Source organism: Salmo salar, chromosome ssa15 (assembly GCF_905237065.1).
Source record: "Salmo salar chromosome ssa15, Ssal_v3.1, whole genome shotgun sequence".
NCBI classification, from domain to species: Eukaryota; Metazoa; Chordata; class Actinopteri; order Salmoniformes; family Salmonidae; genus Salmo; species Salmo salar.
In genome coordinates this window covers 41,427,796-41,441,036 of record NC_059456.1, presented here as the reverse complement: position 1 = coordinate 41,441,036, position 13,241 = coordinate 41,427,796, and the positions used below count along the sequence as shown (strand labels likewise).

Below are 13,241 nucleotides of genomic sequence, written 5' to 3'. Positions count from 1 at the left end.
GCTTCGTTCTACTTTTGGCACTCTCAAATGTTAATCATTTACTTGCGTAAGACACACACACACTCATGCACACACTACTGTGCATCCATTGACCCCAAAATAGTCAGTGATTAGGAAAGGAGGCTCTGTCTGAGTGATCATTACTCCTCCAATCACATTGGAACCACATGTTTTGTTTAATGAATCACTGTCTGCTGCTCGGCTGCTCTGGTCTGGCTGCTCTCCCCACCACCATCTTCAACTGGGTTAATCATGTAGAATATAGAAGATTCTGGAATCTAGACTATCCTCTGATAGAAGATGAGGCAGAGAGACTGAAGAGATGAGGTTATGATTGGAGTGATGTGAAGGTTGGCGCTTGGGGGTAATGAGTAGCTAATGTACAGACTTGGTGATTGGTCAGACGGATGGACGGACAGAGAGACCGACAGACAGTCTGCTCCTGATGTTGTGGACATACACTACCATTCAAAAGTTTGGGGTCACTTAGAAATGTCCTTGTTTTTGAAAGGAAAGCACGTTTTTTTGTCCATTATAATAACATCAAATTGATCCGAAATACAGTGTAGACATTGTTAATGTTGTAAATGACTATTGTAGCTGGAAATGGCTTTTTTTTAATGGAATATCTACATAGGCGTACAAAGGCCCATTATCAGCAACCATCACTCCTGTGTTCCAATAGCGCGTTGTGTTAGCTAATCCAAGTTTATCATTTTAAAAGGCTAATTGATCATTAGAAAACCCTTTTGCAATTATGTTAGCAAAGCTGAAAACTGTTCTGATTAAAGAAGCAATAAAACTGGCCTTCTTTAGACTAGTTGAGTATCTGGAGCATCAGCATTTGTGGGTTCGATTACAGGCTCCAAATGGTCAGAAACAAAGAACTTTCTTCTGAAACTCATCAGTCTAGAAACTGCCAAGAAACTGAAGATCTGGTACGACGCTGTGTACTACTCCCTTCACAGAACAGCGCAAACTGGTTCAAACCAGAATAGAAAGAGGAGTGGGAGGCCCCGGTGCACAACTAAGCAAGAGGACAAGTACATTAGAGTGTCTAGTTTGAAAAACAGATGCCTCACAAGTCCTCAACTGGCAGCTTTATTTATTAAATAATACCCGCAAAATACCAGTCTCAACGTCAACAGTGAAGAGGCGACTCCGGGATGCTGGCCTTCTAGGCAGAGTTCCTCTGTCCAGTGTCTGTGTTCTTTTGCCCATCTTAATCTTTTCTTTGTATTGGCCAGTCTGAGAGAGGCCTTTTTCTTTGCAACTCTGTCTAGAAGGCCAGCATCCTGGAGTCCCGGGTACTATTTAATGAAGCTGCCAATTGAGGACTTGTGAGGCGTCTGTTTCTCAAACTTTGTTGTACGAGATCTTCAGATTCTTGGCAATTTCTCCCATGGAATAGCCTTCATTTCTCAGAACAAGAATAGACTGATGAGTTTCAGAAGAAAGTTCTTTGTTTCTGGCCATTTTGAGCCTGTAATCAAACCCATAATTCCTGATGCTCCAGATACTCAACTAGTCTAAAGAAGGCCAGTTTTATTGCTTCTTTAATCAGAACAACAGTTTTCAGCTTTGCTAACATAATTGCAAAAGGGTTTTCTAATGATCCATTAGCCTTTAAAAATGAGTAACTTGGATTAGCTAACACAATGTGACATTGTAACACAGGAGTGATGGTTGCTGATAATAGGCCTCCTTCACTCCTATATAGATATTCCATAAAAAAATTCTGCCGTTTCCAGCTACAATAGTAATTTACAACATTAACAATGTCTACACTGTATTTCTGATTCATTTGATGTTATTTTAATGGACAAAAAATGTGCTTTTCTTTTAAAAACAAGCACATTTCTAAGTGACCCCAAACTTTTGAACGGTAGTGTAGATGGAGGATAGCAGCTGAGATCCTAACCGCTCTGATTTGAACACTAAAGCAGCTTCTCCCTATGCTTAGTCACAGCAGCTAATGGTGACCAAGTCACTTGGATCACTTGGTGCTGAGAATATCACTGACACGGATGTGTTATTTTACATGCTGCCAGGCTTCCATATCCCTTCTGCCACAGATCCTTATGAATATGGAGTGAATATGGAGTGAATATGGAGTGAATATGGAGTGAATGTGGAGTGAATGTGGAGTGAATGTGGAGTGAATGTGGAGTGAATGTGGAGTGAATATGGAGTGAATGTGGAGTGAATATGGAGTGTTGAAGCCACTCAGTCATGGATTCTTAATGTTCACACGAGCACGTCTACAGCCTCACGTGACTGGTCAATGGTGTTGTTGACCATGACATGGCACCATGACCTCTCTCTCCCCCTTCTCTTCCTCCTTTTTCTCCCCCTCCCTTCCTCTCTCCCTTCTTGCTCCCTCTCTCTCATTCTCTCTCCCGCTTTCTCCCTCCCTCTTCCACCCCCTTTCTCTCTCCCCCCACAGTCTACCTGTGTCCATGCTTTCCATTGAGCTGTGTCCTATACAGTCAAAAGAGGGGTTAGAGGTTGAGTCAGGCTGTAATGCCATTTAATGACAGGAGGAGCAGCCGGTCACAGAGACATGTCATCTCTCTCTTCAGCCCTACAGTAAGAAACTCACCAGTCACCAGAGTCAGGACCAGGGTCACTGTAATTCCTGTACCAGTCGTGAACTTGAACCCTGACTTGTGACCTATCAGGCTCCTGAATTATGAAAGACTGAGCTATTATGGAGGTCTCTATGAAGGTTAGAGTTACTGTAGTAGGCTGTGTTAATAATGAGTTGTTTTGACACTGTACTCCTTGAATAAGTGAACTTGGTTCTGAACGGTATATGGTTTTCAGATTAACGTTTATGGGTGCGTTGTTTGGGATACTGTACTGTGGGTGATTGAGCACAGAAACACTATATTCCCAACACTAAACACTATCATTACTGAAGTAATTGCTGTGTACTGACTATGGAAACATGACGGTGTATGAGGTCATGGCAGTGATTTGGGTTAAGCATGGGGTAGGTTCAGGTTGGAGTGTAGTTCAGGGTCATTGAGAGGGTAAAACTGTCTGTCAGCTGTATTTACAGGGAGGTATTTTCACAACATGGTTGTTAACATGAGGAAGTCACCATTTCTGTTAGTTGCTCTCTTTATACAACTATTACTATGATCCCAAGAGGTCCATTCATCATCATTCCTATTCAGCCAGTGTATGAAGAATCATTTTGGTTTCAATCATTCACATCTGTGTAGCTCTTTTTGAATATACTGTAGTTTTGTTCTTTCTGATCTACCACCATGATAGATAAAGCAACTGTGATGCCAGCATTTGTTCATATTGCATCTCTTTAGTGTCCCATTGTGTGAATTTAACACTCTATAACTGGATTATCTGTTTAGTTGGGTGTTTCAAAGGTAAGGAGAAAGAGAACAGAGAAAGAGGGGCTCAAATAGAGAAGTTAGGAATGTTACTATGAACAAGCTTAACCTGGCACAGACGTTAGATATTCTATCTCGTTGCACTGAGCAGTGGTTAGATAAAACCGACATTTCCATAAAGCCTGACCAATCACAATGTGCTGTAATAAAGTGTGGTGTTTTAATGAATGAGAATTCATTAACCTTTAACAAATCTATCCATGCCAGCTCTAATGGGCGACTTGTTCAATTTCTCCTCTAAGATGGAAAATCACATTGCAGTAAAATGACTGGATGGATAGGGGATGTTATCAACAATCCTTCCTCCCCCACAAGCTAGCTATGTGAAATTTCCTGCCCTGGTTAAAACATGACCATTCCTTACACGAGGTTACACAACCCAGGAGCTATTTTTGGCTGTAGGTCAAGGTTCAACATGAAAAAGAGCAATCTGAGAGTCTAGAGTCTGGATGTGTTTAAGATGAATTATAGTTTCTTCCCCTAAAAGGAAGCGAGAACAGAAAAACCCTGTATTCTGGCCTCTGTTTCTTTAGTCTCTGGCAGATTCATCTCCTAGTCTGTCTGTGATTAAAGCCAAAGCCTGTGTTGTTAAAGTTGACATTCATCTGTGAATGAGTCTAAAGGTGAGTCTGGTTTCATGTTAAGTTGTTCTCCTCTCCTCTGCTGCCCCTGTTATGAAGGGATTGATGAGGTTAATGCCAGTAAGTGAACAGTAAACAGGCCTGTTTGGCTCTGGTAGCTTACCACTGTAATTACTTAAATATCCACACGCATACCCCATCGCCTTCAAAGGCGGCTGTGGAAAAAACACAACACCTTGGATCACTTTTGTTCCTTCCTCTAACACAGCCCCATTTAACTTGTAATGTTATTCCAGTGGAGAGCTGTTGTGTTCCTATTGGATGGAGTGCTTCTCATACTGATGAGGAGCGGTCTGTCCTGTCGTCCTTAGTGCTCCTGGTTTGCTGTAGATATCTGTGTGTTGCTCAAGGAGAGATGTCAACAGAAAGGTTAAGTTGAGTGGCACTTCCCTCTGTCACTCACTTAGCCCAGGGATATTCAACCGGAGTTCCGTGGGGGTACTGCAGGGGGTTCGCGAAAAACATCAAATAAAAATAAAAAATATATAAAAAAACAATAGCTTTTTTTAAATTTGTTGTTTTTATGAATATCACTAGCAACAACAGAATTAAACTTTTTTTTTTAATTACATACCTACAGTAAAAAAGAGGAGAATTTACTGTATCTTTCCAATGATGTCAACTTCTCAACTCCTAATGTTGAGCAAATTACACTCATTGGAGCCAATTACACTCACTAGAGTATCTTACATAGGCTTTGAAAAAGCAGCCGTGAATAGGCTACCAGTGATGCTGGCTGTTGGTAAGCTTTCTTGACTTGCACATTCATTTTAGCCAACACATGGCTAACCTTTGTTTAACCAACTAAACCGATGCTCTTAGCGAAAATGTTTTTGGAGTTACCGTTCTAGCTAATAGGCTGTTAGTTTCCATTTCCTCTTCCAATTATAATGTGGGGAGGCCAAAATAATGAAAGTTCATTTATTTTTTTCACTAAATGCATGATGGGGTCCCTGGGTCTCCGGTTCGTCTTGGCAAGAAAAAGTTGAAGACCCCTGACTTAGCCTATTTATAGCCTATTTATAGATGCCTTGTTATCATTGGTGGGGGTGGGCTTCACTATAGCAATGCAGTGGTGTTGGTGTGTTCTCTGAACGTAATACTCAGTGGTAATGTCATGCTTTACTGGGCTTTACTTGTAGACGCCAGAGAGAGCTGGATGTTTAGAAACCAGGGCTGCTGCTTGGCCTATCCCCAGGCTTCCTACACAACACATTATTTTCTCTCCATATCTCTGTTTTTTGCCGACTCACGTCTGATCTTGAGCAAGCCTTTGCGTCACCCCTTCCTCCCCCAAACTCTCAAATGTGATGCTGTCAACACAAGTACCCCAAATAGCCACTTAGCTCCACCAGTTATCATTGGTGGGGTTGTGGAAATATGCAGAGTACTGCTCATTTTCTCTGAATAAAATTGTGATTAATTATAACACTGTTAGTTAGCAGACACAATAATGCTAGACACCAATGTTCTTTGGCCAACACACATCTCTCTCCCATTGACTGTCCGTGATAGCTGTAGCACCACCGAACCACCATCCCCTCTCCTTTTACTCTCTCGTTTGCTTTTACTCTCATCCGGAGCACTTTGCTTCATTAGGATATTTATTTCCATAATTGGAGCACATAAACTGTGGAACGCAGTTTAATAGATTTGAGAATGGGCCCCTCCATCTTGACATTTAGTTTTAACAGCATGACTACCACAAACACCAGATGGCAGTTATGAGGATGTTCACTGTTCACCTTTATAGCTCTCTATTATCTAAGGGCACTTAGAGCCATCAGACGCCCGCACGAACAGGCTGGACTGTGCTACCTCTAGCTCGTGTGTGTGTGCTCATGTACGAATAGGTCTTTGCTTGCGAGCCTGAGAATTGTCATGGCCCTGTTGCTAGTTGATGTTAAAAAGCTCTGATTGCTACTTCATGGGAAGTGACATTTCTCAGGCTGTATATGTTGGAGCTTTTATTTATTTAACCAGGAAAGACCTGGAAAAGACCCTTGAGGTTAGAAACCTCTTTTTTCCAGTAAGCATAGTAATGTTGATAGCCTCTACATGATGGATGTGTTCTATTGGCGTAGCAGTAGGACGTGTGTGGCGTAGCAGTGGGACGTATGTGTTTGTCTTTGTCTTATCCCGTGTAAATAGCCGGTCTTTTTCGTATATATCTTAAACTCACTTTCTATCTACGAACTAAATATACTTTCCTGCAACCCGCCTCACCCAATGTGGTACGGCTCTGCTATTTTATTCCTCATAACTGGAACTTCCATCAGGAGCTTTCCAGCTAACTAGCCACGGCTAGCGGTCTTCACCATTTTCTCGGTCACCAGCCAGCCTTAGCTCGGACAACACCTGCCAGTCTGCACAACGCGATATCAACCTAGAGCATATCGGACTGCTTCTCTCTACCACATCACCGGATTCCTGCCGCTCTGGATCATTAGACCGGCTCATCGCAGCTAGCTAGCTGCAAACGAGTGGCTACTGTTAGCTAACGCCTCTGTCCCGATGCAAGCACCAGCTAGCCTTGAGCTAGCCTCGAGCTAGGCCCATATACCAGCGAATTCTAGGGCTACAATACCTCCTTTGCCAATTGGCCTGAACCCTTTATTGTCGACACGGAGCCAGGTCCGGTATGTACCTAACTGACCCGCTCTGCCCATTCATCGCCATTTACTCGTTGTTGTCTTAGCTCTCCTGATCAACACCTGTGATTGCTTTATGCCTCTCTCTAATGTCAATATGCCTTGTCTACTGCTGTCTTGGCTAGTTCTTATTATTTTATTTCACCGTAGAGCCCTCAGTCCCGCTCAAAATGCCTTAGATAGCTCTTTTGTCCCACCCCACACACATGCGGAGACCTCACCTGGCTTAACTGCTGCCTCCAGAGATGAAACCTCTCTCATCGTCACTCAACGCCTAGGTTTACCTTCACTGTACTCACATCCTACCATACCCTTGTCTGTACATTATACCCTGAATCTATTCTACCACGGCCAGAAATCTGCTCCTTTTATTCTCTGTCCCCAACGCACTAGACGACCAGTTCTTATAGCCTTTAGCCGTACCGTTATCCTACTCCTCCTCTGTTCCTCTGGTGAGGTAGAGGTTAACCCAGGCACTGTAGCCACCAGTTCCACTCCTATTCCCCAGGCGCTATCATTTGTTGACTTCTGTAACCGAAAAAGCCTTGGTTTCATGCATGTTAACATCAGAAGCCTCCTCCCTAAGTTTGTTTTATGCACTGCTTTAGCACACTCCGCCAACCCTGATGTCCTAGCCGTGTCTGAATCCTGGCTTAGGAAGGCCACCAAAAATTCAGAAATGTCCATCCCCAACTACAACATTTTCCACCAGGATAGAACTGCCAAAGGGGGTGGAGTTGTAATCTACTGCAGAGTTCTGTCATACTATCCACGTCTGTGCCCAAACAGTTCGAGCTTCAACTTTTAAAAATCCACTTTTCCAGAAAGAAGTCTCTCACCGTTGCCGCTTGTTATAAACCCTCCTCAGCCCCCAGCTGTGCCCTGGACACCATATGTGAATTAATTGCCCCCCATTTATCTTCAGAGTTTGTACTGTTAGGTGACCTAAACTGGGATATGCTTGACACCCCGGCCGTCCTACAATCTCCACTAGATGCCCTCAATCTCACACAAATGATCAAGGAACCTACCAGGTACAACCCTAAATCTGTAAATACGGGCACCCTCATTGATATCATCCTGACCAACCTGCCCTCTAAATACACCTCTGCTGTCTTCAACCAGGATCTCAGCGATCACTGCGTCCGTAATGGGTCCGCGGTCAAAGGACCACCCCTCATCCCTGTCAAACACTCCCTAAAACACTTCAGCGAGCAGGCCTTTCTAATCGACCTGGCCCAGGTATCCTGGAAGGAAATTGACCTCATTCTGTCAGTAGAGGATGCCTGGTTATTCTTTAAAAGTGCTTTCCTCACCATCTTAAATAAGCATGCCCCGTTCAAAAAATATAGAACTAAGAACAGATATAGCCCATGGTTCACCCCAGACTTGACTGCCCTTGACCAGCACAAAATCATCCTGTGGCGTTCTGCATTAACATCGAATAGCCCCTGCGATATGCAACTTTTCAGGGAAGTTAGGAACCAATATACACAGGCAGTTAGGAAAGCAAAGGCTAGCTTTTTCAAACAGACATTTTCATCCTGTAGCACAAACTCCAAAAAGTTCTGGGACACTGTGAAGTCCATGAAGAATAAGAGCACTTCCTCCCAGCTGCCCACTGCAATGAGGCTAGGAAACACTGTCACCACCGATAAATCTACGATAATCGAGAATTTCAATACGTCTTTTTCTACGACTGGCCATGCTTTCCACCAGGCTACCCCTACCCCGGTCAACAGCTCTGCACCCCCCACAGCAACTTTCCCAAGCTTCCCTCATTTCTCCTTCACCCAAATCCAGATAGCTGATGTTCTGAAAGAGCTGCAAAATCTGGACCCTTACAAATCAGCTGGGCTAGACAATCTGGACCCTCTTTTTCTAAAATTATCAGCCGAAATTGTTGCAACCCCTATTACTAGCCTGGTCAACCTCTCTTTCGTATCGTCTGAGATCCCTAAAGATTGGAAAGCTGCCGCGGTCATCCCCTCTTCAAAAGGGGATACAATCTAGACCCAAACTGTTACAGACCTATATCTATCCTACCCTGCCTTTCTAAAGTATTCGAAAGCCAAGTTAACAAACAGATCACCGACCATTTCGAATCCCACCATACCTTCTCCGCTATGAAATCTGGTTTCCGAGCTGATCATGGGTGCACCTCAGCCACGCTCAAGGTCCTAAACGATATCATAACCGCCATCAATAAAAGACAGTACTGTGCAGCCGTCTTCATCGACCTGGCCAAGGTTTTCGACTCTGTCAATCACAACATTCTTATCGGCAGACTCAACAGCCTTGGTTTCTCAAATGATTGCCTCGCCTGGTTCACCAACTACTTCTCAGATAGAGTTCAGTGTGTCAAATCGAAGGGCCTGTTGTCCGGACCTCTGGCAGTCTCTATGGGGGTGCCACAGGGTTCAATTCTCGGGCCGAGTATTTTCTCTGTATACATCAATGATGTCGCTCTTGCTGCTGGTGATTCTCTGATCCACCTCTACGCAGACGGACAACATTCTGTATACTTCTGGCCCTTCTTTGGACACAGTGTTAACAAATCTCCAGACGAGCTTCAATGCATACAACACTCCTTCTGTGGCCTCCAACTGCTCTTAAATGCAAGTTAAACAAAATCATGCTCTTCACCCGATCGCTGCCCGCACCCGCCCATTCGTCTAGCATCACTACTCTGGACGGTTCTGACTTAGCATATGTGGACAACTATAAATACCTAGGTGTCTGGTTAAACTATAAACTCTCCTTCCAGAATCACATTAAGCATCTCCAATCCAAAATTAAATCTAGAATCTGCTTCCTATTTTGCAACAAAGCATCCTTCACTCATGCTGCCAAACATACCCTCGTAAAACTGACTATCCTACCGATCCTTGACTTTGGCGATGTCATTTACAAAATAACCTCCAACACTCTACTCAGCAAACTGGATGTAGTCTATCACAGTGCCATCCGTTTTGTCACCAAAGCCCCATATACAGTTGAAATCGGAAGTTTACATACACCTTAGCCAAATACATTTAAACTCAGTTTTTCACAATTCCTGACATTTTATCCTAGTATAAATTCATTGTCTTAGGTCAGTTAGGATCACCACTTCATTTTAAGAATGTGAAATGTCAGAATAATAGTAGCGAGAATGATTTATTTCAGCTTTTATTTCTTTCATCACATTCCCAGTGGGTCAGAAGTTTACATACACTCAATTAGTATTTGGTAGCATTGCCTTTAAATTGTTTAACTTGGGTCAAACGTTTCAGGTCGCCTTCCACAAGCTTTCCACAATAAGTTAGGTAACTTTTGGCCCATTCCTCCTGACAGAGCTGGTGTGACTGAGTCAGGTTTGTAAGCCTCCTTGCTCGCACACACTTTTTCAGTTCTGCCCACAAATGTTCTATGGGATTGAGGTCAGGCCTTTGTGATGGCCACTCCAATATCTTGACTTTGTTGTCCTTAACACATTTCTCCAAAAAGTACTATCTTTGTCTCCATGTGCAGTTGCAAACCGTAGTCTGGCTTTTTTTATGGCGGTTTTGGAGCAGTGGCTTCTTCCTTGCTGAATGGCCTTTCAGGTTATGTCGATATAGGATTCATTTTTGTACCTGTTTCCTCTAGCGTTTTCACAAGGTCCTTTGCTGTTGTTCTGGGATTGATTCGCACTTTTCGCAACAAAGTACGTTCATCTCTAGGAGACAGAACGCGTCTCCTTCCTGAGCGGTATGACGGCTCCCCATGGTGTTTGTACAGATGATCGTGGTACCTTCAGGCATTTGAAAATTGCTCCCACGAATGAACCAGACTTGTGGAGGTCTACAATTTTCTTTCTGAGGTCTTGGCTGATTTCTTTTGATTTTCCCATGATGTCAAGCAAAGAGTTTACACTGAGTTTGAAGGTAGGCCTTGAAATACATCCACAGGTACACCTCCAATTGACTCAAATGATGTCAATTAGCCTATCAGAAGCTTCTTAAGCCATGACATCATTTTCTGGAATTTTCCAAGCTGTTTAAAGGCGCAGTCAACTTAGTGTATGTAATCTTCTGACCCACTGGAATTGTGATACAGTGAATTATAAGTGAAATAATCTGTCTGTAAACAATTGTTGGAAAAATTACTTGTGTCGTGCCCAAAGTATATGTCCTAACCGACTTGCCAAAACTCTAGTTTGTTAACAAGAAATGTGTGGAGTGTTTTTATGACTCCAAGTTTTAATGACTCCAACCTAAGTGTATGTAAACTTCCGACTTCAACTGTACTACCCACCACTGCGACCTGTATGCTCTCGTTGGCTGGCCGTCGCATATTCGTCTCCAAACCCACTGGCTCCAGGTCATCTATAAGTCTTTGCTAGGTAAAGCCCCGCCTTATTTCAGCTCTCCGGTCACCATACCAGCACCCACCCGTAGCACGCACTACAGCAGGTATATTTCACTGCTCATCCCCAAAGCCAACTCCTCTCAACTGGCCTACCTGGTTAAATAAAGGTGAAATATTATTATTTCTCTCAAACACACTATAGTATGTTGACAACCAGTGTTGTGTCCCCGTGTTTAGCGTGTTTCCATAACCACTGCTACGGTACGGTCTCCTCACCTTGTTCTTGGAAGGATTGTGTTGGGCACATCGTCATGGTGTGAGCAGCAGGCCTCGACGATAACAGTTTTGCATCATAGCATACACATTACACTGTTAAGTCATCGTCAACTCCTATTCACCCATATGTTATGTCAAGACCATGTGACCTTTTCCTGGTCAAATCAGGATTTCAAAAACACTCATGGTCCTATTTATGCAATATCTCTTCTGTGTTGATGTTCGATGTTAGAAGACTCCATGCCTCCTGGGCCTCTGAGACTCATCTGAAGAGTGAGTTACTGAGATGGTACCTTAAACAGATGCTAGTGGTGACTAAGCACAAGCCTTTTCCCTCCAGGGAAAATGCAGCTTTCTCTCTTTCAGAATACATTTTCTTTGTGTATTTCTCTCGGTCCTGGGCCTAGAAGGAGCTGGGGCAAGTCTTTGGGAACACAATGCTACGCTCTTTCCAATGCCAGATCTCCTCACTGTCTCCCCAAAGAGAAACTCAAGGCGTTCTTAATCTCCTCACCCTCTTCTCCTGCAACAGGTTGTTCAAATTAAGATCCTACATCTGTAGCATACTTTATGCATATTTATTCAATCAGTAGCAAGATTGAGTGTGCTCAAATCCTCATCTGCAATGTACAGTCAGTCTGGCCCAGCTAAAGCCTCAGGTCACTTGGAAGGTCAGTTAAGAAGAATTAGCCATGTCCTAGTCATTCCTGTCTGTCCTCTGTAGTGAAATGTTGCACCCAGTCAGTCCCTCCTGGTCGGGGATGCTGGGTGAGTGTTCTGGAACGCTGTGTCTGGAATCTCCAGTGAAAACAATGTAGGAACAGAACACAAGCTGTTTCTCGTTAACATTCTGAGTGCAGAGAGAGCACAACACAGGACAGCTCCGAGTCGGAACGGTGAAATACTGGAAGCTGCTCTGCATTTCCAGCGTACCTTCGCTGTGTGTATTATTTTAGCCCAGAAATTCTCCAATTGCCTTTGGCTTGTGTCAATGTTGTCGAAGGGTAATGAGTTTCAGTGGACCGGTCTTTTTCATCCAGCGTAATATTTTCTAGGTCATCTTTGTTTATGTTGAGTGTTATTGTTCGTTGTGCTACTTGTGATAGATTTATTGAAATATGCTGATGTTGCATAACCCCGTGGCAACAGTTAGCAAAATGGCACCTCGTGCTTTGCTCTTAACCTACTTCACTGTGTGTAGCAGTAGGTCTCGTTTGACCTTGTTCTGTCACCCGTTCACGTCACCTGATTTAAACATATAACCCCACACGAGCACCACCACTTTCCAACTCATCAGCTCTGATACACAAAGCAGTGTGCAAGATGAGTTACATTTCCTCCTCTCCTCTACTTCTGCTGTCATCCACGGACTGCATTTGGATGGTTCTACGTCAGAACATTAGATAACAGTTGATACCTTCAGACAGATCATTGCTTTGGAAAAGTAGTCGGATCCCCTGTCTCGCTAACGAGTCAACTCTGTGTCGTTCTCAAAGTGATATATAGTTTGCATGGGGAAAACATAGCTATGAATAATCTGCTGCATATCTTTCTCATTCTGCAGTCAGAATGTGTCGGATTCTGTGGTGTTTCTAGAGGTAGTATCAGTCGTATTCATTCCTTTTCCCTGCTCTTAAAGTAATATGATATTTCACACTACGGTAGAGAATATCTAATGCATTCTACCTGGATGTCTCAGTATTGCAGGGACGTTGCTTTGAAATATGGTAACAGTCAGTTAAAGTGAAACTCAATATGCCTCATGCTACTGCCGGCCTTCACTATCACTGGAGGAGAAAATCAAACCAATCAATCAAATGTATTTTATAAACCCCTTTTTACATCAGCAGTTGTCACAAATTGCTTATATTAAATACCCAGCCTAAAACCACAAAGAGCAAGGAATGCACAGTGGCTGGGAAAAA

General features: G+C 43.4%; 1 protein-coding gene across 7 annotated transcripts in view; it reads left to right on the top strand.

Moving 5' to 3' along the window:
• Positions 1-13,241, top strand: part of LOC100306775 (regulator of calcineurin 2) — a 115,355-nt gene that overhangs the window by 52,539 nt on the left and 49,575 nt on the right.